The sequence below is a fragment of the Mus pahari genome, chromosome 1, assembly GCF_900095145.1.
Source record: "Mus pahari chromosome 1, PAHARI_EIJ_v1.1, whole genome shotgun sequence".
NCBI classification, from domain to species: Eukaryota; Metazoa; Chordata; class Mammalia; order Rodentia; family Muridae; genus Mus; species Mus pahari.
This window is the reverse complement of record NC_034590.1, coordinates 61,214,015-61,220,889: the sequence shown is the minus strand read 5'-3', so window position 1 is coordinate 61,220,889 and position 6,875 is coordinate 61,214,015. Positions and strand designations below refer to the sequence as shown.

At 44.6% G+C, this 6,875-nt stretch overlaps 1 protein-coding gene across 2 annotated transcripts in view; it reads right to left on the bottom strand.

The window, feature by feature from the left end:
- LOC110312861 overlaps positions 1–5,834 on the bottom strand; it is a 21,549-nt gene extending 15,715 nt beyond the window's left edge. For both annotated transcript variants that reach the window (XR_002380078.1, XM_021186788.1), the window contains exon 1: positions 5,766–5,834. The gene's annotated coding sequence lies outside the window, so the exon portion shown is untranslated. The remainder of the gene's footprint in view (positions 1–5,765) is intronic.
- Positions 5,835–6,875: the final 1,041 nt, after the last annotated feature.

Sequence of the window (6,875 nt, the reverse complement as noted above, 5' to 3'; positions counted from 1 at the left end):
TCACTCTGTAGACCAGGCTGGCCTCGAACTCAGAAATCTGCCTGCCTCTGCCTCCCGAGTGCTGGGATTAAAGGCGTGTGCCACCACGCCCGGCCGGCAGGCAGATTTCTAAGTTTGAGGACAGCCTGGTCTACAAAGTGAGTTCCAGGACAGCCAGGGCTATACGGAGAAACCCTGTCTCGAAAACAAACAAAAAAAAGAAAAGTTTTTACATTTTTAAAAGTTGGCTTCTGGGGCTGGAGAGATAGCTCAGTGGTTAAGAACACTGACTGCACTTCCAGAGGTTCAATTCCCAGCAGCCACACGGTGGCTCACAACCATCTGTAATGGGATCTGATGCCCTTTTCTGGTGTGACTGAGAAGAGTGACAGCGTACTCACATACATAAGTACATTTTTTAAAAAAATCTTTAAATTTCTTTAAAAAAAAAAAAAAGGTGATTGCTAAGGTATGCACCGGAAGTAGAGAAGTAAGATATGTTTTTTTTGTGTGTAGACAGATGTTCTCCTGAGGGAGGAAAGCAAGGAAGCACGTAATTATGGTCCTAGGTGATGCGCAGTTAAAGAGGCAAACGTCCCTGGGTTAGGTGTCCTCCCTGCGTGCCCTCCGTGTGTGTGCTTGGGTGTCTAGACAGGAAAGACAAAGGAGGGAGAACAGGAAAGCCTTGCAGAAGAGGGAACCCTGCGTGGGGACGCTTGGCAGGAGAGAGAAAGATCTGTATGGAGGCAACGAGACTATCACGTGCTGCATCACCTATGTGTGAGAGGATGGTCGCTTTCAGAGATGTGACCATGTCACGGTGAGCAGGGCTAAAATAAGAGAGAGCATCTGGCATGGAGCCAGACAGGAAGGGTGGGGAGACCACTGTGGATGAGGCTGGACTAGAGACGAAGCTGGGTCACAGAAACTTCTGCGAGGAACAAGAAGTGAAACAGAAGTGCCCCACACATACCAGTGCTCAGCGCCGGACTGACTATGTCAGCAGTCAGGCTGAGCCATCTGTCGAGTGATTTCGTCTCTGGGAGAAAAGTAATATCTTTATTTTGCAGGGCTTTATCTGAGTAATTTTCCCAAGTTCACCTTGAGAACGTTCATCTTGTTGGGATTCCCTGGGAGCAGATCGTGAGAACAGAAGTTAAGTGTAGGTAGTTTATTTTGGAGGTGATCCCAGGAAAAAAAAAAAAAAAAAAAGAATCCAGTCAGAAACTAGGAACATGAAGCAGAGAAGAATAAGCTTCAGAGGTAGGTATTTCCAGCGGGAGAAGCAGCCAGGCCATTTCTTGACAAGGCTTGTTGGAATTGTGGTTTCGGGCCTGGGTTACAATGATGTTGACTTTGGCATTCTCAGTTTCCTGGCACAAAAGCTGTGCAGGGTGTTCAGGTAGGGTCCCCAGGTATTCTCACTAAGCTGTCCTCGGCATGTGGGGGTGTGGGCCACAGGCCAGGATAAGACCCTGGCCACATGCAAGGAGCAAGGCAGACAGTATATTTGGCTACACACAGTTTTTCTATTGATGGCTTCCATCATCAGTCCACCAGTATGGGGAGGGCATGGGAGGGCAGCACTTCACACAGTAAGGAGAGCGAGAGAGGCAGGAAGGGGTCAGGGATAATATGTCCCCAAGGACCTACTTCCTCCAGCTGGGGCTCACCTCCTTTAGGTTTTAGAACACCCCAAAATGGGGACCAGCCATTACTTTGCAAGTAGGGGTAGTGAGAAAAGAACTCAGGCAGTCCAAGCTGGACTTGATCCTGTGACTCTCCTGCCACCACCTTGAGTACTGTCGTCCCCGGTGTGTTCCAGCAACCTTTTACTATATGAGCCTTTCCTAAGGACACTTCATATCCAGTATCATAGCATTCTGCTTCTGCCCCCCTAGGCAGCTAAGATCAGTAAAGCATTTCCCCCCATGACCCTGTGAGAGCAATCTACCCCAAAGGTCTCTCTTTCAAATGAGTTCACAATCTTACAACTTTACACCCTGAAATTTCTGGTGGTTGGGATCTGTCCAGTCCCTGGGATGCCTTCAAAGTATCTTTTCTATTTTCTCATGCAAAGTGCTATTTTCCTTCTATTCCTCTTCTTTTTCTTGGTATCTTTAAAGGCACTAGCCTCCATAATACCACACCTTTATTTCAACTACCTCCTTTTCCAGTGAAAACACATATCTTTCAAACTTTTCTATACGTTTTGCTCCCGAGTCTTGCTGTAAATCTGGCTAAAAACATCGAATAATAACCATGCCACATCTTGAATGCTCTTCTCTCATGGAATTCCTCCTATTAAATTGCTCTGACACTTTTTAACTTGGTTTCCCATTAAGTTTCAGGACATTGACAAAGTAGAGACAAGTTCGTGGCCTGTAGTCCAATTCCCTCCAGAAATTTGTCTCAACTGAAACTTCATTAAGTGCAATCTCTACTGTCCACATCTCCTCCTTCTCTTCCTCTTCCTCTTCCTCCTCCTCCTCTTCCTCCTCTTCCTCTTCGCCCTCCTTCTCCTCCTCCTCCTTACGTGAGGAGGTTTGGTTTCATGTGTGTATGTATACCATTTGCATACCTGGCGCCCATGGAAGGTATTGGATTCCCTGTAATTGGATTCACAGACAGTTATGAGCCACTTCCTCTAGAGGAGAAGTCACGGCTCTAACCTCTAGGTCATCTCCGTAGCCCTAGGGAGGTCCACATTTCTGTTAGCATTCTGGTATTCTGAGCTTCTGAGATTTGTAGGAGACGCCTACAAGTCTCTGCTCACAGAGTTTTAGGCTTTTTGTAGCCTACTTCTCCAAACTTTTCTAAAGTACTCCTGCAAACCAGTTTCACAGTGGGTGGATCTTCTCACCTCGATGAATTGAGTCAAGAAAATCCTTCATGCCTAGCAGCTGGTCTCTCAGGTGATCCTAGATCTTGACAACTGAGATTGACCACCACAATAATCATAGAGTACTTTCTTGGAAACACAGTAGGGCTTGTTATCCTGATGAATGACTGATACATAATGGGTGGTTACTGAATATTTGTGGATAAATTTATTAAGTCAATACAAATGAATCATTTAGTATTATTTTGCTATGGAAAGCCTTATGATCGAATTAAGGAGATTTAGAAATTAGGCAGTTTGGAGGCCTCTCCCATTAGCATGGAGGTTGCAGAGAAATTGTTTGGATTTTTTTAAGCTTTACTTTCTCAGTCTTCAAACCTTGTTTTATTGCCTGCCTCACCTGCAGCAGTTAGGGTTTTGAGACTAAGTATGAAAAGATAAAAGTGCAGCAAAGGATTTTCCACATATAAGTCTTGGATTTGTACCAGGAGTAAGTTATGAGTTGACCTTTGGATCCCGTTATCTAAGACCAAGTATTTTGGGGTCAACCAAATATATCAGACAAGCCTTTAGTTGCAAAAAAGAAAAAAAAAAAACGAAACAAAATTAAATACAAAAAACAAAAACCAACCAAAACCCAGAAATTAATTCTGGCTACTGAAATCAAAATAGGGGCCTATTGGGGGCTTACCATGAAGTTCTCAGAAGAGATAGGATGTTTAAATACAGACCAGGAAGCACGGGCAAGATCACACCACAGAAACACAGTAGTTGGAACACTCCTCACACTTCACTGTGCAGTGCACATCAGTACCACCACTAGTACACACTCACACACTCTAAGCTTTCCAAGAGTTTTAGGTCATTCCACTTCAAATGTGAGGTCTTTGGTGAGATTGCGTCTTGTGGTCTAGCTGCCAGGGATGCAGGAGAGTGACTGGCCTCTTCCAATTTCCACAAGTGGAAGACGGAAGACATACTCTCTCATCCTGTGTCATAAAATACCAGTTTTCCAAGATACAAGAAGGGGTCTCATAGGCTAAGCAGTTAATAAGAATGCCCGTCCCACCCAAGACAGGACATAAAGGAAGTGAGATACTGATGAAAACCAGGAAACTCAGAGTAGGAAACGGGAACAATTTATTGACCAGCAACACTGACTTGAGACTTTGCTAGGCAGTCTTCGAGGTCCTGGGTAGAAAGACATGAGATGTTCAAGATGCTCAGCCAGCCAGGAAAAGTCATACTAACCCTGTGCTAAGGAAGAGCTGCAACTAAGCTGTAGCAAAAGACAGTGGAAGCACAGAGCAAAGGATTGGTTCTAAAAATCATACAGTTTCTCAGAAAAGCTTGCATGGGGGAGCTAGGTCTTGAAGGATTGCATAGAAAGCAGAGCTGGCTCTGGTATTTGTTAATCTTGCTCATTAGCCAGAATCTGGGTCATGGTATTTCCTGTTCTGTCCTTTCCTGTTGCCACCAACCACAGCACATATGCTATTACAGTTAAGATCTAAAAATTAGCATTATTAGGGCCTCAGAGTTATTAGGGTTCTGTTTGTGTCTTCCTTTGCTCTCCCCAAGTTTTGACAATGGCAAAACTTAATGGCTGTGTCTGCTGCTTTTGGCTAGTTTAGCTGTATGTATATACTCAGAACCTGCATTTAAATAATAGCTCAGCCAGGGACTGCTAATATGATCTCCCTAAGACCTGATTCCTCAAAGATAAAACAGGAATGAAAAATATTCGCCTCCCAGAGCCACTGTGGGGATTAACTGGGGAGACTTCCTGGTACTGCCAGCATGTTGGCCATTAGCAGGCTGAGGCAGTTCACATATCTGTGGGGTTGGGGATGTTTCTCTGTTCTCCCCCACTTTGGCTTAAGGGGTTTTATGAAGCGGCAGAGGAGTTACAGAAAGAAAATGTCTTCCAGGAAAGCAGAGTCCCAGAGGTTGTGCCAAAAATGTAAGACTATTGTAGTGAAGGAGAAGCAAACAGAAGTTTCATGAGCTATGAGACCCCCCTCAACACTGTCCCAGGAGGTAGAACTGAGAGCCCCACTCCTGGATTGAAGTGATAGTTTTCAATCCTATGAGACTGATTTCAAAAACAGCTGCCCCGGCTCCAGGAAGGTTTGTCTCTGTTCTTTATAAGGAAAAGATGACGTTCCCAGATGCTGGCCAAGGCAGAACCCTTTCTCCATCAGGATCTCGGAAGGGTTGAGAACAGAATGTCCCCTAAGCAGATATTGTCACACACTGTCCCTACAACATCTGAGATATGTGCAGGACAGAAGATTGAGGGGCACGGTTGGGGAGCAGCTCCCTGCCCTGTCTGAATAATAAACACAATATTTGAGGGAAATGTGCCACAGGCTGAAGAAATTTAATAAAGGCCAGTTCCAGACATAAACACACTGTGTGGCTTGCAACAGGCAGTGAAGTGTGTGCCGTGTGAATTTAGTTCTCCTTTCTGAGAGCCCTTGATATAATTTAGGAGCCTCTTCTTGCCAATAGGCCATGATGCTCCCTGCCAGTCTGGCTGTCTGAGTAAATTTCTGATCATTTGCTCCTGACCCAGCTATCTATTGAGTACTTCGCATCCCAGGCATTGGAGGGAGACATGGGCTCTCTGGTCTCATTCTAAGAAAGGAGAGGAAGTTGCTTTGTAAAAACCCAGGCTCTTCCTTTTGCACATCATTTGTGGGAAAGGGTGTCTGCCTATCTTAGCTGCATATGGAGAAAATAATTTCATGCAGAGAAGCTTGGTTCTGGCGTTTGCCAAGCTCCTCATCCATCTGGGGGCAAGCCCAAGACTAGGAGGGAGCCTCGAGCAGCAGAACACGTTGCTATGGTAACCTGGCACCACACACCTTTGATCCTTTATGTCAGCCTCCTTCCCAGTCCCCCAACCCAAACCTGCACATTCCCTTTATAAGCAGCATACCTTCTCAGAAGATGGACAGCTTTTCTTCATTTTCACACAGCCAGTTATAAAGACATGTTCCAAGTCACTTGGACAAAGGGACAGTGTTTCCTTTTAAAGGCCAAGGCTCTGCTGATTTTGCTTCCTGATACACAGCCGTGACTGAGACCCATGTTAGCTTATCTTCTATTGAAGACTTAACTTGCAAATCCCATTCATACATTAGTGGACTTTATCACCATGCTGTTTAAACCTCAGGCTTAAACAACCCTAAAAGACAAGAAAATGAACCCATTAAACATTCTGTGCCAGAAGCATCCATGTAAAGTAGAGCTAATTTTCCTGCTTTGCAAATGGGAAAATAAAGTGAAATGGTCAGTGAGCAGTAGCATGAGGAATGGTGAAGAGGTGAGATGGGCCCGTGGATAAAGGTGCTTGCTGCTAAGACTAATGACCTGAGTTTCATGCTTGGGATCTGCATCATGAACTTCTGAACCTATGCATGCATGTGTGTGCACACACACATACATACAAATTAGTATAAGAATATTTCTTTTGAAAAAGATGAGGAATGGAACCAGGTGTCTGAACTCCAAATTTTATGTGCTGCTCTTACATCTCACCTGATGTTCAGTCTCTTTCAGCCTTCACTATTTTACAATAATAATAACAATAATAATAACAATAACAATAATAATACAAACGCATTCAAGGGAACAGCCAGGTTGTGCTTTTCTTTCTTCCTTTCTTTTCTGTCTGTCTGTTTGTCTGTCTGTCTTTCTTTTTGGTTTGTGAGACAGGGTTTCTCTGTGTAGCCCTGGCTGTCCTGGAACTTGCTTTGCATACTAGACTGGACTCAAACTCACAGAGATCTGCTTGGCCCTGCCTCCCAAGTGCTTTAGTTTCTTAAAAACAGCTTTATCAGCCAGGCTTGGTGGCACAAACTCCAGCACCAAGAAAAAAGAGTGCGTCTACCCATTGAGCCAGCGCTGCTGGGACATGTTGGTAATCCCAGCACTAGGGAGACAGGCAAGAGGATCTCCAAAGTTCAATGTCAACCTGAGTGACATAGTGAGTTTGAGGCAAGCCTGAGTAACTTAGCGAGCCTCTGTGTCAAAAAAAAAAAAAAAA